This window comes from Melanerpes formicivorus, unplaced genomic scaffold, assembly GCF_026170545.1.
Source record: "Melanerpes formicivorus ecotype bairdi unplaced genomic scaffold, bMelFor1.0.p_v2 SCAF_5, whole genome shotgun sequence".
Classification (NCBI taxonomy): domain Eukaryota; kingdom Metazoa; phylum Chordata; class Aves; order Piciformes; family Picidae; genus Melanerpes; species Melanerpes formicivorus.
In genome coordinates, this window is record NW_027142357.1 from 22,292,728 (window position 1) to 22,317,193 (window position 24,466).

The 24,466-nt window shown below is 38.3% G+C and overlaps 2 protein-coding genes across 5 annotated transcripts in view; one reads left to right on the top strand and one right to left on the bottom strand.

Moving 5' to 3' along the window:
- The window catches only part of LOC137441342 (sodium channel protein type 2 subunit alpha), a 79,740-nt gene extending 78,818 nt beyond the window's left edge, over nucleotides 1-922 (bottom strand). For both annotated transcript variants that reach the window (XM_068138725.1, XM_068138726.1), the window contains exon 1: nucleotides 656-922. The gene's annotated coding sequence lies outside the window, so the exon portion shown is untranslated. The remainder of the gene's footprint in view (nucleotides 1-655) is intronic.
- An 8,417-nt stretch (nucleotides 923-9,339) lies between these two features.
- LOC137441343 (sodium channel protein type 2 subunit alpha-like) overlaps nucleotides 9,340-24,466 on the top strand; it is a 75,168-nt gene continuing 60,041 nt past the window's right edge. For 2 of the 3 annotated variants that reach the window (XM_068138736.1, XM_068138733.1), the window contains exon 1: nucleotides 11,554-11,705. The gene's annotated coding sequence lies outside the window, so the exon portion shown is untranslated. Of the gene's footprint in view, nucleotides 9,379-9,631; nucleotides 9,709-11,553; nucleotides 11,706-24,466 lie in introns of those variants that run through there. The other variant, XM_068138734.1, reaches the window with a different exon arrangement.

Below are 24,466 nucleotides of genomic sequence, written 5' to 3' on the forward strand. Positions count from 1 at the left end.
TATGTTTCATATGATATTTGCAGCAGTGCAAAACCATATTTAGTCACAGACAAGTCCTCCATTCTGCCTTTCATCAGGGAGAGGCTGGGTTTGAAGATGAGAGAGGAGAATCCTGTAAATCTCCAGTACCTCACAGTAACAAAATAATGAATCTAGGTAGCAAAGAAAACCTCTGACCAAAGATGGTATAAAGAAGCAATAGCACATTTCCGCATTAAAACTGGGTAATTTCAGGGATGTATTCATAGGCTTTAAAACACACTCCAGTTTGTATTCTGGATACAAGACCAGTTATAACCTCCAGGAAAATAGGAAAACACTTGTGGATGACCACCTCAAAACAACAGCAACAAATGACACAATTAGGATGAAAAATACAAACTCAGAAGTAATTCTAGTTACAAATACACAATCTCAAAATAGCCCACAGGACCAGAGAATTGCAAAGAACAACAGCATTTTCTATTACTGTGTTAAGACCTAATTAAATACTATGAGCAATCCATGCAGCAGCAAAGATGGCTATTATTTCCTCTCTTCTTGCTCTATTAATATTAATTGAAAACTAGGTGTGGCACCACAAGAGAAAAATCTTGGTACAAAATAACTAGAATTTCTTCCCTAAACATTTTAATTAAATATCACGTTGTCTTACCTGATTAAAAGAGAATTACAAATCATGGCATAAGAAATATCCACACACTTGTAGATAATAAGGCTGCTTCTACTGCAGGTTCAGGTTCCTTGGTAAAGAAGCTTGTAAGCTCTTAATTTCACTGAAAGGAAAAAGGAAAGAAATAAAGAACCACCCCATCAAAGCAACAAAGGAATCTCTGCAGTATTCTGTAGTCTCTTCGTCTGCATCCTGTTCTAAGATTCACTCTTTGATTCCCAGCATCGATCAGAAAATTGGTTGTGAGGAAAAAAGGGGAGGAGGACGGAAAGAGAGGAGGGGGAGGAATGAAGGAGGCAGCTTATTACGTGCTGGCTCCACCTACTGGCAAGGAAGGGAGCTTAGCTGGAGCCTTTACATCGTATTTTAGTTTTATCTCACTTATTAGCTCTTGATTTTAAATAAAGTAAGTAGGTCAAGAATTATAAGCGCTTGCAAATTAATTTTCTAATTGTTTTGAGATGTAAGCTGCACAACTTTTATATATATAAAAATTATTTGTATATATCTGAATATATACAAATAACAACTGCAGAAAACTCAAGGTTGTGCCACATATGTTAATTTTACTATGTACTGAGGTTCATAATTATTAAAAATACAGGAGTAATCCTTTATTGAGAACACAGCACTGCAAAACAGTAGAAGAGTGCCAGCTTTCCCCCCCTTTGATTATTGATTCTGCAAGACAGAAATCACATTTATATCACTATTAAAAGCCTAAGGGGGAAAAAAAGTTTAGTAAAATGAAAGGAATGTATTCTTAGATTTAGCCAGGAGTATTACATTATTGCTCAATAAATAGTTTTTACAGTCATCCTCATGACTTGTTTTTGGAAGGGGTGCCATCCAGAGGGACCTTGAGAGGCTGGGGAGGTGGGCCCAAGTCAACCGCATGAGGTTCATTCAATAAGACCAAATGCAAGGTCCTGCATCTGGGTCGGGGCAATCCCAAGCACTGATATAGGCTGGGCAGTGACTGGCTTGGGAGCAGATGTGAAGAAAAGGACTTGGGGGTGCTGGTGGATGAGAAGCTCAGCATGAGCCACTAGTGTGCACTTGCAGCCCAGAAAGCAAATCATATTCTGGACTGCATCAAGAGAAGCATAGCCAGCAGGTCAAGGGAGGTGATTCTCCCCCTCTACTCCACTCTGGTGAGACCCCACCTGGAGTATTGTGTCCAGTTCTGGAGCCCCTATTACGAGAAGCATATGGACGTGCTGGAACCTGTCCAGAGAAGGGCCACAAGGATGATCAGAGGGCTGGAGCACCTCTCCTCTGAGAACACACTGAGAGAGTTGGGACTGTTCAGTCTAGAGAAAAGAAGGCTCCAAGGAGACCTTATTGTGGCCTTCCAGTATCTTAAGGGGGCCTACAAGAAAGCTGGGGAGGGACTTTTTAGAGTGTCAGGTAATGATAGGACTAAGGGGAATGGAACAAAATTAGAAATGGGTAGATTCATATTGGATGTTAGGAAGAAGTTCTTCACCATGAGGGTGGTGAGACGCTGGAACAGGTTGCCCAGGGAGTTGGTAGAAGCCCCATCCCTGGAGGTTTTGAAGGGCACTCTGGATATGGTTCTGAGCAACCTGATGTAGTGTGAGGTGTCCCTGCCCATGGCAAGAAGGTTGGAACTAGACAATCCTTGAGGTCCCTTCCAACACTAACAATTCTATGATTCTCCATTTTATAGCATCTTGAAACTGCTCTTCAGTACTCTAGATACTATTGGTTATGAAAGACTAAAATGTAAACCGATTGCCTCACCCTCCTTGCCTCTACCCACAATCCCCATGATAGCAATGTTGGGCTCCTGTTACTAAAAGATGCCTCCTATTGGAATGCTATATAGCTGGGTGTGTCTGCATATATCTATTTACTTTAAAGTTCTCTATCAATTACACCTGCTCTGTCACACCAAGCAACAGCCACCTGCATGCAGGGCTGTCTTGACAATTCTTAGCTGTGCAGGAAAATGTCATCAAAATAAAATGTGGAATAGATCTAGACAAAAAACTTGGAATTTTAAATTAGGACCCAGGATTTAAATCATCAGAAAAACCTCATCATAATGTCAGCACAGGGAAGCTGCTGGAGAGACTGTCTTGCAGTAGCAACTTATATTTGTAACAGCTTAAACCATTCATCATGGTTATTAAAAACACTAGGAGTGTCAGTTCGTCAGGATAAAAGATCCATTTCTGTGCTTGTCCAATCTCTACAATGGGATCTTGGACTAATATAGTTCAAGTATAGGCAATAATAAGTCAAAATACCTATTGTGTGGGCATGGACTGAGCATTTTAAAAAATCCAGTTGTCACCAAAAATACACTCTCATTTGACCCAGTTTTAAGGAACTGTTGCTCTGAAATACTATTTTACATATAAAAAATGATGTCTATACCTTGAAAAAGAATGTCACTGCAAACCCAATTTGCATTCACTGCTATATCTGTACTTAACTGGCAGGGGTGGGGGCGGGCGGGGGTGGGGTGCTGGCCGAGGTGCTGAAGTGCACCTTGGCCTTCTGCAAAGCCCTCGCACTTCCCAATGCCCGCAGCCACCCACGCTGAGCTGCAGTGTCATTACGTACTTCTGGATATGCTTTGTACAAATATGTGGCGTGGTTTAACCCCGGCCGGCAACTCAGCCCCACATGGCTGCTCACTCACTTGCTCCCCCCAAGTGGGATGGGGGTGAGAATCAGAAGAGTAAAAGTGAGAAAATATGTGGGTTGAGATGTAGACAATATAATAGGTAAAGCAGAAGCCATGCACGCAAAGCAAAACACGGATTTTATTCACCACTTCCCATCAGCAGGCAGATGTTTAGCCATCTTCAGGAAATGAGGCCTTCATTGCACCTGATGGGTACTTGAGAAGACAAACAGCATCACTCAGAATGTCCCTCCATTCCTTCTTCTTTCCCCAGCTTTTTATTGCTTAGGCTGACAGTGTATGGTGTGGAATATCCCTTTGGTCAGTTGCAGTCAGCTGTCCAAGTTGTGTCCCCTCTCAATTTCCTGTGCACCTGCAGCCTACTTGCTGATGGAGTGGTGTGAGAAGCACAAAAGGTCTTGCCTCTGTGCAAGCACTGCTCAGCAATAATGAAGACACCCCTGTGTTATCAGCACTGTTTCCAGTACAAATCCAAAACATAACCCTGTACAAGCTACTATGAAGAAAATTAACTGCGTCCAAGCCAAACCAGCACAATATGGAAATGTGTCATAAATGAATACAGCTATACTATAGGCTCAAATTGATGAAGCTGATACTCTAAAGCCTACTTTAAGTCACTTATTGAATGTACTTTTCACAAAGCAATAATTTAATTGGAAGATGTAACATTAAAATTTCAAGCATTAATTTAACCTATTACATAAACTAAAGAATTTCTATGCTATCTAAAAAATGTGATCACTTGAATTAATAAAATCTGAAACATGAAAACATTGAGATAAAAGTATTACAAGAGATTTGGAGATAGTATGAATCTTTATTACTTATACAAATATATAATATTTAGGTGTAGAATAACCATTTAGGTGAAAGAGTACTAGGAAGAAACACGTGTATCAGCTCCATTATAAACACAATGCTCTCTTCCTAAACTCAAAGATATCTTTATTCTTCATTTCATTCTGTAATTTTCATCCTTCTAGAATGCAACATTCTCCCATTTCTTTTATCTGTGGGGAAATGACACTGAGATATGGTAATACCTCCCATATGTCACAACAAAATGCCACAATAAGTCAAGGGCAAGAAAACATCTAAAAATGTACAGGAATTTTCTAAATATACATTTTATTATACAAACTGCATTTGGCAGAGGCACACATGTGCCCAGTTACTAGTATGTGAGAAAACAGAGTTTTTCAATGAAAAATGTAGAAGAGCATTGTGAGAATGAACAAATTCCAGTAAATCTCTCAGAGCTAATTCCAACTGTACTACGACTCTCCAACAAGACCTACAGATATGGTTTATTGATCATTTTATTTGTCATATTAATAGTAACTATATATAGGAATTAAAACATATATTCATTGGTTTTGTTTTGGTTTTATTTTACTTAAATTTCTTATAACTCAGATAGCTAGGAGAGTCTTTTTGTTTATTCAACCATTCTGATACATCTCATTTCTACCAGAAATTTCCCTTTGCCTCTCAGAGCATAGCTAAGAGTCATCTGCATAAAAAATAACCATTCTATTAAATCATGCAAAAACATTTACCCAGCAGAGATGGAGCAAAAGGTCAAACTCCAATTTCCACAGCACATGGGATGTTAAGCCTAAGGAGCAATGCCTATAGCTATTCTGGCCAACAGAAGCTTATCTACGCCTGTCTTTTACATGCCTCAAAGAAAGATCTATTTCACATATTCTGAATCCTTACTATTCCTTTTTGCCATTTTTATCCATAAATGTCTCCTGGATCTGTAAATTGTTAAGGCAAAAGGCAGGTCTGCAGAGTGAACAGGTTTCTGGTACCTCGATGTGTCATCTTATTAAAAGACATAAATTAACCTCAATGAAAAAAAAATAATTAAAAAGCAGCTTTTGTTATTTAGCTCTGATGATTTCATAAAACCTATCACTCTTGCCCTTAAAGTCTGAGACCCACCTTTGCAAATTGCTCATTGAAGTGAATCTAAACTTTAAAATTATTCTAAATATGAAGCTTCCCCTGCCTTCCCGCTGTTCCAGAGTTACTTTAACAGAAATTACCCTGATGTCTACTAAGCATCACAAATCTTTTAAATTTGCTACATGAAGAGGGCAACAAAGCTGGTGAGGGGTTTGGAGTGCAAGCCCTATGAGGAGAGGCTGAAGGGGCTGGGGTGGTTTATCCTGGAGAAGAGAAGGCTCAGGGGAGACCTTATTGCTCTCTACAACTACCTGAAGGGAGGTTGTAGCCAGGTGGGGGCTAGTCTCTTCTCCCAGGCAACCAGCACCAGAACAAGAGGACACAGTCTCAAGCTGCATCGGGGAGGTTTAGGCTGGATGTTTGGAAGAAATTCTTCATAGAGAGAGTGATTGTCCATTGGAATGGGCTGCCCAGGCTTTCAAAGAAAGGAATGTTCTGAGTCGCATTCACAGTATCTGCAAACACAAAGCCAGCCATTTCTGGGCTTCTTGAGGCTAATACTGAAATCACACTTAATAAACAAAAGTGAAGAGAGATTTGGAAAGGAATGTATGCAACAGTTTTTGAAAGCATGTATCACTTCCATCCTTGCTCTCTGAGACATTAGAATGTTTTCGGTCAGAATCGCTGAGGCTCTAACTTGTGCTTACTTCATGACTCAGTGCACCAAATATGTTCTGTATCTTTATTGTTCATGTCCAAAAGCAGATCAAAACTATTTTTCATTAATGTATTAGAGTCAATTGTTTGAAATTTTGTGTGTCATCTCAGTGTAGTATATTTCCATGGTTTAATTATAAAGGTACTATTTTCAGTGCAGATAAGTGCTAGGCATACTGTGAGATGCAGAGAAACTTTCTAATGGAAAATCAACTTGGCAAGCATATGTTATTAAACTGAGCAATTCTTCTAGGCGTTCCAGCTTTAAAAGTCTAGCAAATAAATAAATCATAACTTGAGGTTTGCTTAACAAAGCCTCGCCTCTCTCCAAGTGATGATTACTTTTCATCTGACCAATTAAACCACATGACTCAGTAGCAATAAATGAAATGAAAACATATGAATGCAATCTCTGTGTTTATAGGTGTCCTGGGAGAATATTATTAGATTTTGTTACTGGCTCTGAGAGCACTACTACACTTGTTGCTGAGGTATCATTTAATTCATTTGTCCACCCCTTAAAAATCTGTCTATCTGAAATTGTATTTGTTCACTAGGAAACTAATTGTTTGCATTTTTGTCTTTGCTTATTTGTCTTGTCATACATAGAGAGAATAGATCCTTCTGAACATGGTTTGTGTCCTGTGAATATACAGTGCTTAAAATAATAGCTTCCCATGCCTGGCTGGCCTCTTTGGCCATTATGGGGAATATTAAAATACTTCTTCAATATTGTTCTCTATGGCACAGTTGGCCAAATTTATAGTATAGCCCCTTGTGAAGTCAGGAATTATTATCCCCATTCCATAGATGAAGAACTGAGATACAAACATACATTATATTCTGGAAGTCAGATAGGAAGCTTGCAAACCTTCGATACTGAACCCTTATTATCTGAGTCATGGTCTAGCTTTTATTACTCACATAAATACCTAGTGTTTTTCAGAAACCTCTTAAGCTGTTGGCCTGTATATCTGTAAGTTCTTAAGGTATATTATATGTCATTTAAAAAGAAAAAAAAACACACTATTTCCTTATAAATTATTTGTCTTGTATGACTCTTCTCTCTTACACTGAAATAAACATAAAATGAAAAGTCTTATTGAAGGAATATTGCTCTTAGTGTCCCAAAATTCCAAACTTCTTCTGTAGCGCCAGCAGATGCAGTGCCTGCTATGTGCTAGAGGACCAAAATGTCTAGTACAGGTATGATGGGAAGGCTACCTCTTTCTAGTTAATCAATGCAACATTTCACCAGTTGTTTCACTAAGTAATCAACTATGCCAAGAGGAGTTGGCCGTGAAGCTTCTGCAACCAAGTAGTAAGCCAGCCAGACCCACTTCTAGCTTAAGGATCGCCGGCATAAGAAAAACATTGACCAGTTATTTTACTACCATCTGCTGCTAATTATCTTGAACTTAGAAAGCTGTGGCACAGCCCCCTGTTAGACCACTTGATCATCATATTTATTCATGAATAAAATGTAGATACACAAGATTCCTACTTTTTATATATATACAAAGTGTGTGTATATATAATGGGAATCTCTAAAATGTGATTGTTGTGTAAATGTTGTTCTTCTCAGTAATTTTATGACTGAGATTGTAGTTCATCTGAATGAGAGGAAAGCTGCAATTAAGAGAAAGTATTTCGGAATCACTTAGGCACATATGGAAGCTGGTCAGGGTGATTTATGATTTGAGACTTCTTTTCAATTAATTTTTACTAAAATGGTTTAGGTACTGGGATTGCATTGTCTGAGGTCTTTGGGGTGTTGCCTTTGTATTGTTCCACAAGAGTAGGAGGGGTCCAGCTTTTATTTGGTAACATTAATGTTAAAATAATTTTGTGTTATTACTGAAAGCTACAGCCATTACAGTACAAATTCCTGATCACACATCTTTATTATATTATTATGAATACCTTAAGGCAGATATTTTTTTCAGTCAGTAAGCTCTATGACCAGTTCAAATATTTTATGAAGCAATGGTTTACATTACTGTGAAGTCCTTACAATTTTAAGTGATCCTGTGCAAACATTATTATGTTACTACTGATGACGCAGTAAGTAAGTGGAGCTGAGGTGTATCCTCAGGCTCCCTTTACACCAGGAAGTTCTGCAGTTCTGTTCTATGGCATTTGACTTTTTTGCCACATTTGGTATTTTCTTTCCCAGTTTTGAAATTCCACATTTGAAGCTCCAAGTTTTTTAATACAAAGAAACTGCAGAAAATGCCTTTGTAAGTCTACCACCGGTTGCTCTTAAATGTTAGTGGAAAACCTTTCCCTGCACTTGTGTGTATTCCCAAAATTTTGCTTAGCATTTGGAAGCAGGAGTCAAACATAAAGAGATTCTCAAGTCAAAGTGCAGATTATTATCTGTAAAGCCACTGTGGCAAATCCATGGCTTGTAAATATGCTTTGGTAATTGTGGTATAAAATGAGTTAAAAGCAGGTGTGGTTTTTTTTTTTTTTTTCATTCTTTAGAGACAAAAAGAAATTAAAAAAAAATGGAAAATTGCACTTATATCAGATATCCTTGAAGCTGATGCCAGATCAATTACACTTAGGTAAATACTGCAATTTAGATCACTTTCAAAGGCTAATGTAGGTAAGCAGTCAAAGGATTAAATACTGCAGCATGTGTTATGTTTTGGTACCTTTAAATTAATCTGACAAGGTACCTTGTTAATTTGACAGATTATGAGTAGTGTAATTTATAGTGTTCACAAAAGTGCCAGACAACTGCTTAAGACAATTTTTGTCCAAAATATAATGGTATTTATCAAACAAAATATTTAATGCTAAAACAAGCTGATGATTGCATTGCTGGAAAGTTACATGTAAGCTGTGTACAGGGTTTGCCTGTATATGAGAATTCCTATAGGGGCTGGGTTAATTCATGTCTAACACTTCAAAAGTCTTTTTTACTTTTTTTCTTTACAACTAAGATACTTCAAAATTTCTGTTTCAGCAGTTTAGTTAAAAGTGACTGAACAGCTTTGCACTTACTCATTAGTGAAAGCGTAACTGATCAGGGGCAGTATTCCCAGACAAACAGATTATTTAGAAATGTCAGGGCTTTTCAAGTTACATTTTAAATGTAATTTCTGAAATGAATTTTCAGTGATGATTCATTAAAAGTTGCAATAATAACTAAACCGAAACAATTGCCAGGCTGGCATTGTTACAAATTACTTTGTCAAAGTCTATTTGTTGTCTTCTGTATGGCCACTGTCCTCATTTGAATTAGAACTGAACTAATTCTCTTCAGTGATTTTACTTTTCACTTTTCTTGTTTCACAATTCCTGCATCGGAATTGATTGGTATTGAAGCACAGCTCTTCCTGGAACATGAACATGCCCGTCCTACACTGGATGTTCAAAGGTAAGGCTCCTTCCACTCATCAGGTCACCAATGCCACATGGAGTGAAAGGGTTGCATTAAACACAGAGATTTTGAATAGGAAATCCCAGTCATTCAGGAATTGTAGCAGTGATCATGGATTGGCCAGAAGCTAAAAATTTTGGAAAGCCACCTGAAGAGGTTGTGACATGTGCTGAAGAAGCTCCACTATAATTAATTACCAGATAATGAAAAGCAATATGCTGTGTTTATGATAGATCTTGATGTCTTGTAGGAAATCATCAAAGGTGGAAGGCTGCTGTGTGGAGTCCTACACAATGAATTGCAGAGGCAGCTGAAGGAGAAGGTGAAGTAAGTCAGTAAAAGCCATCCAGACAGTGTTAGACATTGCTCGTGATTTGTGGATAGTGCCAAACATCGTTTGGGGCTGGTTAAAGCAGTGGAAGAATAACTGGCAACACAGAGGTAAACCCATCTGGGTTGCCATATTGTGGCAAGACACTGCTGCTCAGTTAGAGAAACTAGTAGGAAAAGTACCTCATGTAGATGCCCATGTACCTAAAAATCAGACCACTGAAGAATATCAAAACAGTCATCAAGTGGATGAGGCTGTGATAGCTGTTCAGACTCTTGAATCTCTTTGAAATGAAAGGGGGGGATTTGCTTGAACAGTGTGACCAGGGGTGTTCCCATGTGCCCTAGTTTTACAGAAATGAACAAGGAAAGCAATGCGGTTGTAGTTACATCACTTTCACTTAATACACTGAGATTATTCTGTACATACAGAGTGCGTACATCCTCTGAAAATGTGTTTCTGTTTGCTGTTGCTAGCCAAATTCAGGAATTTGGTATTTACATCTGTCAAGTATGCCACAAGCTTAACTGAAATAAACTCACATATTGACACAAATGTTGAAGGTCTGTGGTTTAAGTATGAGAACTTAAATAGGGATAGCTATATGATATTAGAGATAAGAAACAGCAGTTGTAAGCAGTTCTCACCAATACTGCTGCTTTGTATAGTTGCGATTCAGTAGCAGCCATCAGGCTGGATATATGCTGCCTGCCCTGGAGTCCTTGCTTCTGAAAGATACGTGACCAGTAGGACAGAAAAGGCGGCTCTCTCTCGCCGATACTGAAGAGTTACTTAAAGAAAATACAGGAGCTACCCAAAAGCAAAATGTTAATTGTCTGTTACACTCCTTTTTCCTTGTTTTATGGAACAAGGTTTGTTCATTAAATCCCGCATGACTGAACAAAACTGGTAGCTTGATTAGTTGGGAACTATAGTGATCTCTAACCCAAGGCTATGAGCCATTATATTGCACACACTTACTCACATTGCTCAGCATTTTTACATTTTTCTTTCCACAGACACAATGCTCTTCAAACTGACAAGCAGGACAAAGTAATATGTTGCCTGAAGCACATTATTCACTCAATACCCTTGTCCATGGACCAGGCAATGTTGGGGCCACTGCTCTAATAATTCTTCCCAGGATAGCCAGAAAGCAAATGCAAATCTGCATATGCCCAGGACTCTCAGCTAGGGGAAAGACTATGAGCTATGCTTTTCACATAATCAGAGCACATTTTATGCACATAAAAGAAATTAACAGGATGCAAAAAAAAATGCATGGTAGTATTGAATGAATAAGACAGAGCCAAGATAATCAGCAAGTTCAGCATACACCAGTTAGGGGTGCAGTCAGTGTCTCTGCTCTCTCATTTACACATTCCTCTCTTCCACTGCATTTTTTAAAGGAAACAGCACATTTAGAGCTACAATCTCTGCTGACTGTATATAGACAACTGGTTTTAAGTGTAATTATTTTTATGAAAAGTGTTTAAAAGGGACATTCAACAATCACTGTGGCTTTGTTGGTCTGTTCTACCTCTTGCCTTCAGGAATTTACTACACAAGAGATGTTTGAAGTGTAGGTCGGAATAAACGGGGACAAAAATGCCTCGTAAGCTGATGCATTGCATGTATTAATTATCTTCACCAGTAGGTGGAGCTGCCACGTTAGGTGCTGCATTTTTTTTTCACTTCTCCCCCTCCACTCCCCCACCCTTCATCCCCCCCACCCCCCCGCTTCTCCTAATAAGCTGTTTTCTGATATATGTTGGGTACCATAGAGTGAGACTGAGAACAGGAAGCGGAGGCAGAATCAGAGAGGATTCTGGAAAGGTCTCTGTGTTTTCTTTTTCACTGAGAATACAGAAATTGTAATTTATTAGTAAAGCTTTGTGGATGGAAATCTGGACTATTTCAGGAGGAGACAAATATTATCATATCATTTTTGGATGCTGGGCTTTGCAGTGATTTGTCATTCTCTTTCAATCAGGTAAGATGGCAAAACATTTAATTGTACCCATAATAAATCTTAGCAATATGCTCTTTTCCATTTAGGAATCGGTTTCTACTCTCTGATTTGCTGTTAAGGTAGAGCCAAAGACAGAATGGAGAATTCAAAGCCATTTTGTACTGACTGCTTGTGATGATGGTGTGATTTTTTTTCATTTTAACCTCGTTAAATCTGATATCTGGCCTCTTACTCTTAATGTGATGTTGTGATGCAGTAGTCTTACTTGCAAAATTAGATCATTTTATAATGAAGGTATACTAAATTAATTCCTAACATTTTACAGAAGTGACCTTGTTTCCTAAGAATAAAAATCTGCTGATATTCCATCTCAGAAACAGCAGGTCTCATAAGATTCTGAGTACCTCAGATTCTGATGATCCAGGCATAAAATCTATGTGGTTTGTTACTGCTATTTTAAATATATATACATATAGTGTTTGAAGAGATACAAGGAAATATTTTCTTTATGTGCCATTTTTTTGCATGACTGTGAGTCTGTGTGTATGAGAGAATGGGCTCATAACTGTTAATTTACCTGAGATCCATACTGACAATACAGTTTACATTTTGTCTGTAATGTTACTGTCTGGCTTAATATATGCTCCTTATAGCACTGTCTGAAGAAATCAGCACAAGAATTATGATATTTCTTCAGGTTATTGACCATTTACATATTGTCTCATTCATTGTTACCAGTAACAATTAAAGGCATCTGGTATGAAAGGTAGAAGGAAAATATTCATTGAAGATTACCTTGATATGTGAATTCTTTTTTCAGTAGTTCTTCAGACATATACTCCCATTAAAACTATATATGTTATCATAGTATTAATGTGGAGATTATTGCCAAAGGAAAATAGTATAAATTAAAAAAAGCAAATATGCCAAAACCACATGCAGCAGAATAAGGATCCCACTGTTTACAAATCACCATCTCAATTTGTGTAAGAAAAAGAAAGCAGAATTTGGTCTTAGGTGGTACTCAGAGTAGGAAGTGAGGCCTGTAGGTGAAGTAGTCATATGAAAGAATTAATTTTTTAATGTGTATTTTTCATGGTGCCAAATCAATGTGCATGTGGTGTCCTTGTGTAACTTCAAAATAAATAAGTAATAGTAATGATGATTTGAAAGCATGAACAAACAAACATGTCATGCCTGTGCTTTCATAACTGATTTGTCAAGACAACAGTTTCGGAAGAAGAGGTTCTAGCAGTTTAATCTTTGCTCTCTTGCATATCTCCATTTTGGGAGGGAAGACTGTTAAAGACTAGAATGAGCTGCTGCAGTGATTTGAAGCTTCAAGCACCTGTTAAACAGATTATGTTGTTTATTAGGCCTTGGTATTTATAGAAATTATGCTTGTGCTGTTAGCTTACGATTTTTCCCTCTAATGAGCAGAAGTTAAGAGCCCATACTGATTTTCTTAGCTGTGCCAATTAAGCTCAGCTTTGTGAAATTCTGCTTAGATAATGCTAGACACTAGCAGAGGTAGAGACATTCCATTTTCACTGGAGAACATGAAACAACTCCCCTGTGCCCTCTCAGATTCTGTCAGAGTGGTAGTTTGGTCATTTCTCTTTATTATCAGATAACTGAGAGCAGACAAGGATCAAGGGAATAGAAAGTTTAGAAAGTATGGGGGTTTTACTTTATTGGCTGATGACACATTTTTTGTATTCACCTCTTTTTCTTAATCAGATATCTTTAGTTAACCTTATGAAGATTAGGCATAAGGAAAAATTTATCTGGCCTCAGAAGACAGAAGGATTTTAGAAGCAAAAAGGATGGTGGGATGTATGATGGAACTTTCTGACTGATGGTATCAGATTCGTTCTGCTGCTCATGTTCTTGGCCCTACATAATTTGTTATGTGTATGCTATGTATTAATTACATTACTGGAGTACCACAACTTTTGATGGATCTGATGGATCAGAGAACAGCAGCTATTGAGAGTGTTCTTCATACAAGGCAAGAAAATTGTGACCTATAGTGCAAATCCTGGCCCTTTTTACCCATATGCTGTCCTCACCAAAAGGTAACAAATGGAAAAAATTCTTGAACTCTGCTTGAGTTAAACCTAATGGAAGAGACATGCAAGTTTCTGATATTTGGTACTTTATTTGTTAAAATTATCTATTTGTTAAACTCTGACAAATGTACTGAATGTAAGTTTCAGGAAGTTACATTTACTCTTTTATCATAAAATTCTAGTTAGAAACTTAAAGAAGTTTCAAAACTCTAATTAGTTTACTTGCCACTCAGTACAAGTCTTCTACATTTTTTTTTACCTTATAGCTGTTAATCAGCAATACATACTGCTGTGACTTACAGGGAAAATATTTTTCATCACTTGAATATATAAAGGGTTTAAAATATTATACTGTAGTTGATGTTCACTAGCTGAGACTGCTTGTAGAACAAATGTACACACTCTGAGCTGTGGCTTCAGTGAGCCCATCAACTGAAGTGTCAACTACCACAAAATCCATCTGCATCCTCTTCATTGGAAAGCTGTTCTTACTCATTATAGCCAATGGTCTTAATTAAAGGCTCTGAAGAACATTGCCAGTGGCATCTCTCTTTAAGTTTGGTATTGACTGCCCTCCCATAGGACCTTGATATTGGAGCTGGTATCTTAACAACCAGTTCATCTGCTTTTATAAAAAATTTCTTTATGAGCTGGAATCACCAGTATTTTCTGTGACAGTATTATTGCTTGATTTTCCTTGGAAAAGCAGAGGGACTAGGGATAAGAGTAGCTCAGGCAGAGACTGTATTATTGCAATATATAAATATAGAGTAGGAGCACCATATGCTCTTGAGTAACTATAGTGTGTGCGTACTACCACTGTATTCCTAAATAGGAGTAAGCAAGTTAAATTCTAGGTCACAAAAGAATCTGGTCTCTCATTTGTTCATTATCCATACCAAAAGTATTTCTTTCCATTATAAAAACAAAACAAAAAAAACAAAACAAAACAAAAAAAAAAAAAACAAAAAAAAAAAAAAAAAACAAAAAAAAAACCAGAGCCCACCAAACCAAGCAAAAACCAAACTCAACTCAAAATCACCACCCAAACGACCCCAGAAATGTAATTTCAAATTATTGCTCAATTTTAAAGTGGTCTCTGGTCTTGGTAAAGTCTTCCTACAAAAAAGCTGCTGTTCACTTACTCTACCAAGACAGTTCATGGAATGTGTTTTACAGTAAAAAAATGAAACTAGAAGTTTAAAATGTAATTGAAGTTCTTAAGCGTATATGAGGCTGTTTCACCTGTAAAAACATTGAAGAAATAGTTATTTATGCTCACATTAATTATTTGTCTAATTTTTTATTGCTATTTATCTCCTTAATGAGTACTTTTACTTAGGCAAGTGTAATCTTAGAGCCTCCATGTGCACAGGTCCCATTTTCTACCTCAACTTGGTTTTCGTGCCATTTCTTTCGATTCCTGATTTAATCTGTCAGTTTGCTGAATGTCACATAGCCTTATCAATGGTCATATTTTGAGGATGTATATATTGACTATGTAGTTCATATGCTGATGTTATGCACATACTGAAGTTACTACTTATTTATAGATCAACTGAACAGAACTAGGTGAGTCCCCATACCTGTACAGTATCAGGCACATTCTCATATTTCTTTGCAGGGTTTTCTGGGCCACTTGTAAATCTGGCAGTCTTTCACAGATGCCTATGTGAAAAATGGCTAAGTATCAATACTATTGGCTCTGTGATCTCCTTCATTATACCCCAGTATAACCACTTCACAGGAAGATTTGGGGATAGAGATACATAGCAGGCAACATCCATTTATAGATACTTTATGCTTAAATTAGACATTGGTTATTAGATATTAGGCCTTTTTTTAAATTTATTTTAGGAACAGTGTGAAGTTCTTCACACAAAGCAAACTACATATGTGTAAATTCTGGGGCTAGCACAAATTGCTGCATGCTCTGCTTAGCCATAAAATGTTACTATTATGTATGATTATATATAGGTAAATAAGAAGTAAAAAGTTCATATTCAAAATCACTAAAGAAATGCAGATGGATTATAGTAAGGAAGAAAAAGGAAACTGGTTATTCATGGGAAAAACAGGCACATTGTGGCCTGGCCACCATATTCTCTGAGAGACGCTGCCACATTTTCTCATAAATCATGTCCTTTCACTGTGTGGTAGTCCTGGCACAGAAGCAGAATTTTCCTCAGCCCATGTAGCCTGAATTTAGGCATACATGTCCCAAATTGTTGCCTACATTGGTTAAAATATCCTGAAAATTCATCCCTTTCTTATGTGCCATTCTATTATCATATAGTATAGGGCACACTGATGAATTCCAAATTTATGTTGGGTAAAAATATACTTGCTCTTATAGTCAGAAAGGCAATGTATAATGTCATTTTAGGTCTGAGTGGAATAAAGTCGGTGACAGGAATAAGTAGTTAATCTCAAAAGTGCTCAAGAGTCCATGGTCAGATTGAACTGATAAAGAGCAGTTCTAATGTTTACTGTCATTCAGGTGAAATGTCTGAAAAAAAGCTTGTCACTAATATTAAAGCAAAAATGTGCATATGAAGAAGTCTGACCCAAGACAGAAGTTCTGACCAAAAGAAATAGAAAAAAATTTCAACTTGTGTTAGGAAGATGTACCTGAGTGTTAAAGGAGTCTTCCTGAGTGGCTTTTACTAGCAATAGTTTAAGTTACTTGCCCTGTATTTCCTACACATCAATTTTCTTCGGTTTGTGTTATAACAAGAGATGGAATTCTAGTAGCTGCTATAACCACAAGCTATCATTCTGTAGTGTATATTACTTAAAGCTACAGGCCTGCAATTAGTGCATTTCATTAATATACTTAAATTTCAACATTACAGGGACACCTCTTAAAGAAATGGTAGAACTTACAGGCTTTGCTCCTTACAAACAGGTCATGACTAGACCAAAGTTGTAATTTCATAATCCATTCAGAAATCACTCCAAACTTAGGTTAAGTTTTATTAGGCACTTCCATGATGCCTGAAAGAATGCCTTGAAGAAACCCATGTACATTTTTCATATGCTGTGTTAAACCACAGATATAAAGCACTCTATTTTCATGCTGACTTTCTGCATGTTTTCCTCTTTGTGTACTAACAATCACATTTACCCTAGAACCATGTACAAGCCTCTCAGTCAGAAGTTCCAGTTTTTTCTTCCTTTCAGTTTCCTAGACAACTGTCAAAATCCAAATACAATCCATTACTCTTGCACTTTACAAAGCGTCTTCTTTCATATTTTCTATTAATTAGTTTCTGGGACTTAGTAAGCCTAGGAAAGTAAATGTCCCAGCTCCATGGTTCTTAATGACTGGGTTAATTTTCTGAGTTTAGTTTGTAATTTCTTTTTAGAGTCAAAAGAACCTAAAATGCATTTTCTGTTGCAAGTGTATTTTCATAAGTTCCCCTAGAAAAATACAGAAAAGTGTATTACTTTGCAAACTTCTGACTGGGCCTGAGATTTTGCCTATGGTTTACTGTTTGAAACTGCATCAGGGTGGTTAAAAAAATTATTTTGATCTGGACCTGCCTGTGCAAAGATCTAGTCTTGGGGTGAGAACAAAAGAGATTAGAACAAAAACATACATAAAACCCCAACTAAACCAAACTGTCCCCCGCAAAATCCCAGACGAACAAACTAAGAAATATATTGCAAAAATCTGCATTATACAGAAAAAAATTACTAAAAACTGTATGTGACAAGTTGCTAGATGACAGTCTAAAATTACTCTGACATGGGCTAGGCCTATTATAAATTTTAGAGAAAAGGATCACACCTCTGTTGACCCCCTTCCTTCAGTTTTTGCTGTAAATACCATTAATACCACTATACTACCATGATGTATAGCATTAGTAGATACAAACCTGATACTGTGATCTCTTATGCATTGGCAATACAGCCAGTATGAACATATATAGGATATAATAACTAAGGAGATGGAGACTAAGTGATAGGGCTACATGTGAAAAAAGGTTTCTTTGCCTTGCTGCCTCATGTAAAATACGGATTTATTGATATTACCTGCACTACTAGTGTTATTAAAATTTTTCACATTAAAGGTAAGTTCCTCATCACACATTAAAGATTCATTCCTTAACATTTAGCAAACTGTCAAATATTTTAACTGGATAGAAGTTACACCCCCTTTTTAAAAAGTAAATGCCATATGAATGCTTAGTATTAGTGATTCCTGTTTTATTAGGAAGCTATAGTATCTCTTTCATGTTATTTTGAAACTAGCAAGCAACAGCACTTACTCATTGGGATTATTTGTACTGTATCTGCCCATGAGATCACATTTCAGCCACAGTGCTACTTCAGAAGCAAAATCCAGATGCACCCAACAGGCAAAGGGATGGGGAAATCCCCTTCATAGCCACAGGGCAAGCTGCATTCAGTGGAAAATATGCATTGGATGTATCAATGGTGGCAGTATGAATGTCCTGATCCCCTAAGGTTAGTACTGGAGACACAGCTCTCAGATATCTTCAGTGGAGCCCCTCTGGTGGTGACTCACCACATTAAGATGTGCTGAATCAGTCCTTGCTCCAAATCACCAGGATGCTCACATAGTTCGCTATTAGCAATCACCAGAATTGCTTTATATTGTGTTATTAATTAAACAGAAGTTCTAATTGTGGTACAACTTATTACATTTTTGGGAAAATTTAATTCTAGATTAATAGCAATAATAGTAGGTAAATTCTAGGCTACTTTTTGGAATATATTTTCTTTAGCAGCACTTGGAATTCTTGCATCCTTAAAAACAAGCAGTGGTCTAATACAAAGCCTTCACATTCTCTTTTCTCACCTTCTGCAATCTTTTTTACTTAATCTGTGTCTACACAGATTATTTTATCTACAGAATTTCTACTGTGGGTGCTCATCCTCCCTGTTTTTTGAGGAAAGTATTATTAAGGGTTGCTTGGCAGGAGTGCCTCACCTAAAAAAGAGAGATCCCTTTCCCCTTTTCCCCTTTTCCCCTTTTCCCCTTTTCCCCTTTTCCCCTTTTCCCCTTTTCCCCTTTTCCCCTTTTCCCCTTTTCCCCTTTTCCCCTTTTCCCCTTTTCCTTTCTTCTCCCGTTAGCCTGGACACAGTTATCCCATGTCTACTAGTCTGCACTAGTCACATGGTAATCTCAATAAGACCCATTTTCCTCTTTTAAGTAAAGCATGCAGGTAGAAGAATACATGGATGTGTTTTTTTTGAAACTCATATTACTTAAAGAGTATTCTTAAATGTACTTCTGATCTGTGTTGGGTTGTGTTCCATCCTACTTTTCCTACATCTTTTTGCTTTTAGGTTGGAAAAATGTGTTTATGTGAATATGTAGGCTTATATTTGTCTGTCATAATTAATTTTGAGAAGCTCTGGACAGAGGAGCAAAGAATGAGAGAATCTTGAAGAAACCTCATTCTTGAAGAAACTACCATTTTGATAAAGCTTCAGCTTGTAAGGAGAAACTTTTCTTACCGATTGAATTTTCTGCTAGAAATACAGCCTTTTTATTTTCATAATACCAAATGACTCAATGCCTAAATTCTTAGATTGGGAATTTCTAGAAAAATAAAGGTAAGACTAACTACTCCTCTCACACAGAAATAATTTTTCACTTTATAAGATGGCCTTCAACTTCTCTGATGTCTGCCTGAAAGACAATACAGCAGAGCGGGAGCACTTCTTGCTGTTCCCTGGAGTGTGTGGAGGGTAACTTCCTGATGCAGCTTGTGAGAGAGCCAGCTAGGGAAGGTGCACTGGAGACAGAGAAGGATGTGTAGGTGATATAATGGTTGGAGGCCATCTTGGGCATGGTGATCACAAAATGATAGAGTTCTGTTATTGGAGAAGAGATGGTTCAGCAGAACTGCCACCTTGGACTTCCAATGGGTAGATTTTGCCCTATTCTGGATGCTGTTCAACATAGTTCCTTGGATTCCAGTCCTGAAGGGCCAAGAAGTCCAGAAGAGCTGGACATTGTTCAAGAGGACTACAAAGTTGTCATGAGGCTGTGCAAGGAGAAAATGGCTAATCTGTGAGGTTCCAGCTGACTGGAGGTTAGCAAATGTGATGCCCACCTACAGAAAGGGCTGGAGGCAGGATCCAGGGAACTACAGACCTGTCAGCCTGACCTCAGTGCCAGGGAAGGTCATGGAACAGATAATTTTGAGTGCCACTGAACAGCATGTGCAGGGCAACCAGGTGATCAGTCCTAGTAACCATGGGTTTATGAAGAGCACATACTGCTTGATGAATCTCATTTCCTTCTGTGACCATGTGACCCACTTAGTGGATGAGGGAAAGGCTGTGGATATTGTTTACCTGGACTTTTTTAAAGCATTTGACACTATTTCCCATAGGATTGTCACAAAGAAACTGCTCAGGGCTTGGATGGGTGGACGCTCCTCTGGTTAAAAAACTGGCTGGCTGGACAGGCCCAAAGACTGATGGTGGATGGAGTTAAATCCAGTTGGCAGCCAGCTTGAGGGTAGGAAGGCTCTACAGAGAAAGCTGGATAGACTGGATTGATGGGCAATCAAAAAGGCCAAATGCTGGGTCCTCCACTTGGGTCACAGTAACCCTGTACAATGCTGTAGGCTTGGGGCAGAGTGGCTGGAAAGCTGCCCAGTAGAGAAAGAGCTGGTGATGTTGATTGACAGCTATCTGAATATGAAACAGCAGTGTGCCCAGGTGGCCAAGAAGGCCAACATCATCCAGGTCTGAATCAGGAATGGTGTGACGTGAAACCAGGGAAGTGATTGTACACCTGTAGTCAGTACTGATGAGGGGAGACCTTATTGCTGTTTACCCAAAAGGAGGTTATAGTGAGGTCTGTGTTGCTCTCCTCCCTATTAAAAAGTGACAGGAAGAGGAAATGACCTCAAGTTGTGCCAGGGGAGGTTTAAATTGGATACTAGAAGAAACTTTTTCACTGAAAGGGCTATCAAACACTGGAATAGGCTCCCCAGGGAGGTGGTTGACTCACCATCCCTGAAAGCGTTTAAAAGGTGCATAGATGTAGTGTTAAGTGACACAGTTTATCACCAGACTTGGCAGAGTTAGATAATGGCTGGACTATGTTCTTAAAGGTCTTTTCCAACCTAAACAAAATTATTTAATGAATAGTATTTGCAAAGTAGGAATTGCATACTGTATTCCAACTAGGTTGGTGGGCTAAGAAAAGGACTTTTCTTCTTCACTTTAAATTGCATATTTCAAAGTGTTCATTTGACCTCCTTCAAGTTTCTCCAATACGTCAAGTATTCATAGTAGAAATTTTTTCTCACCTTCAGGGAGACAGCTTATGGTGTTAAAGAAAAAATGTATCTGGTACAGGTGATCCTGCTCTGGCAGCAGGGTTGGACTAGGCGATCTTTTGAGGTCCCTTCCAACCCCCAACATTCTGTGATTCTGTGATAAGGCAGCCCTGCATTTGAAGAATTCCTAGAGGTTTTGGTCAATTTTTATAAATAAATAAATACATAAACCTATTTATTTTTAGGGTTCTACAACTTGAAGGTACATATCTGAGGAATCTAGGTTCAATTCTTTACACAACCAATCTGGTTTTTATTACTCCATTTTACTAGGTAGAGCATATGTTGGACAAATTCATTAAAAAGCAAATGTAGCAGTGAGATAGAGAGGGGAAAAAAGAGATGAGTATTAAAGAGCCATGGGCATGAATAGTAAAATAAGTGGGGATTATCTCTAGCAATATCTTGGTGAGAGAAAGCAGTATCCAAAGATACCCTCCCAAGAAGTGTCTTCTAGATCTTTCATACAGGTCTGTGATTGCTTTCCAGCCTCTAGCTAATTTGTTTTGAGTGTTTAATTCTATTCTACTCAGTTTTCCAAACTCTTACAGTACTTTCTTTTGCTGAGTTTGAAATTCTTAACATTTAGTTAACATGTTCTCACATTGCAAGGCATTGCTGGACATTAAATAAAGTTGCAGATAGCATCCCTGAAACACCACATTAGTATTAATTAATTAGTATTTACTGTTCTTCCATTAGGTTCCAGCCAAAGTGAGCTACCAATTCATATTCAGCCAGTTATCGCTACCTAAATCTCTGTGCTAAGCACAGCAATGATCTTACAGATGCTAAACTGGATTAAAACCCACTGTAAATCTTTAATGTTAATAAGACTTACATTAGACCTTATAAAAGGTCAAACAGCCATGGTAGGAGAGAGAGAAACAGCAGGGCTAGTGGCACCACTTCAGCATCAGGTGTACTGGTGCATGTTGTTATTCCTCCCCAGATGCAGGCCCCTGCACTTGTCCTTAGTGAAGTTCATGTACTTTGCCTGCACCCAGCTTTCCAGCCTGTCCCAGCTCTTCAGCCTGTCCAGATTTTGCTGGATGGCTGCACAGCCTAACAGGGTGTCAGCCACCCCCTCTTCCAGTTTTGTATCATCAGTAAACTTTCTGAGGGTACTCTCAATCCCCTCATCCAGGTCACTGATAATGGTATTATTGAACAAAACTGGACCTAGTACTGATCCCTGGGGAACACCACTGGCCACAGGCCCTGAAGTTGACTCTGTGCCACCAGTGACAGCCCTCTGAACTCTATTGTTGAGCCAGTTTTCAATCCACCTCACAGACCAACCATTTATGCAACATTTCCTGAGCTTTTCTATGAAGATGTTATGGGAGACAGTATAGAAATCCTTACTGATGTCAAGGTATATGACGTCCACTGCTCTTCCTTCATCTACCCATTTGGTCATGGTTTCATAGAAGGCTATCCGATTAGTCAAGCAGGATGTTTCTTTGGTAAATCCATGTTGACTACTCCTGATAACCCTGTTTTCTTCCACGTGGTTAGAGATGACCTCCAGGATGAGCTGCTCCATCATTTTTCCAGGGATGGAGGTGAGGCTGACTGGGCTGTAGTTACTGGGGTTGTCCTTCTTGCCTTTTTTGAAGACTGGAGTGACATTTGCTTTCTTCCAGTCATCAGGCATCTCTCCTGTTCTCAATGACACTTCAAAAATCATGAAGAGAGGCTCAGCATCAGTATCAGCCAGCTCTCTCAGCACTCGTGGGTGTGCCCCATTGGGGCCCATGGATTTGTGTGTCTTCAGTTGGTACAAGAGATCTCTAACATGGTCCTGACTGATCAGTGGATTGTCTTCTTCCCTCCAGTTCTGCTCCCTTGCTTCCAGAGACTGAGGTTCCTGAGGGCTGGTCTTGGGAGTAAAGACTGAGAGAAAGAAGGCATTCATCAGCTCTGCTGTCTCTACATCATCAGTTATCCTATCTTCCATGTCATTCAGTAGTGGGCCCACCGTTTGCCTGCTCTTCCTTTTGTCATTGATGTATTTGAAAAAGCTCTTGTTTTCTTTCACCTCCCTGGCAAGACTCAGTTCCAAGAGGGCCTTGGCCTTTCTTGTTGCATCTCTACATTATCTCCTTGGCTATCTGAAGAACTCCGCCCTGCATTGCATTTATCTCTTTGAATTACAGCAGTGATGTTTTGGGATGCCTTTTTTTTTTTTTTTTCTTTTTGGAGGTCTGTTTCTTACTCCAATATTTTTAAAGCTGTAAAAAGTGAACAATTTGGGTTGGGAGAGACTTTAAAGATCATCTATTTTTAACTCCCCTGCCATGGATACGACACTTTCACTAGGCCAGGTTGTTCAATGCTTCATTCTACCTAGCCTTGCACACTTCCAGGAATGGCGCAAATGTCTATTATGCAAAAAGGAGTAATCTATAAGTGTGAAGAATTACTTCAATGCACTTCAGCAGATTAGGGATAGTTTTTTGTTTGTGAAATCAGCACCTGCACAATGGCATGAGAAGTTTCAATAAAAATATTTCAGTGTAGGTCTTCACAATAAACTAGTATTTACCCATCCTTTTGTTTTTAGGATTACCCAATTGCATTACTCCATTTAGAATTCGGCCAGAGTGTAGGAACTTAAACAAAACTTATCTTCTCTTGCAGAAAAACAATCACTGAATTTTGCAAAACAACTTCCCAAGTACTGGAAGAGGGAGTTAAGATGACTCATTTGTTCAGACTCTTCCTGCATACACTCTCTGCACACTGCTTACCTCCTGAGGACAGTGGTAGTTTGAGTTAATTTTCTGAAGACATCCATACGGAACTGCTACACTTGTTACTTCTAAGGCTGCAGAAAATAATCCCTACCTGATGCTGAAGTGGTGCCACTAGCCCTGCTGTTTCTCTCTCTTCTACCATGGCAGTCTGACCTTTTATAAGGTCTAATGTAAGTCTTATTAACATTAAAGATTTCCAGTAGGTTTTAATCCAGGTTTTAGCATCTGTAAGATCATTGCTGTGCTTAGCACAGGGAAAGATACTATTCCCAAATTACAGCCTCTTGAATAAAAGATTAGCATAAGAAAATTATGATAGTTGGTCATTTTACAGATTCCATTTGCTATCCTTGCATTTATTCCAGCCCTAATCAAATGCATGTTTGTGTGCCAGTGTTTCAGTTTGAATGGAGTGAAAATCTCAGTAGTCAGCTTTTTCAAGGATTTAGCAGGAAAACAATTCTAATGCCAGTGCTCTAAGAGCAAAACAGCGCGTTCCCTAAGAAACACTGCGAGGCTGGATATTCCTCCACCTTGAAAATGCTGAAGAATATACATACAGTTTCATGCAGAATGCAAATAACCTGCAAGATAACCTAATGATATGAATAATCATA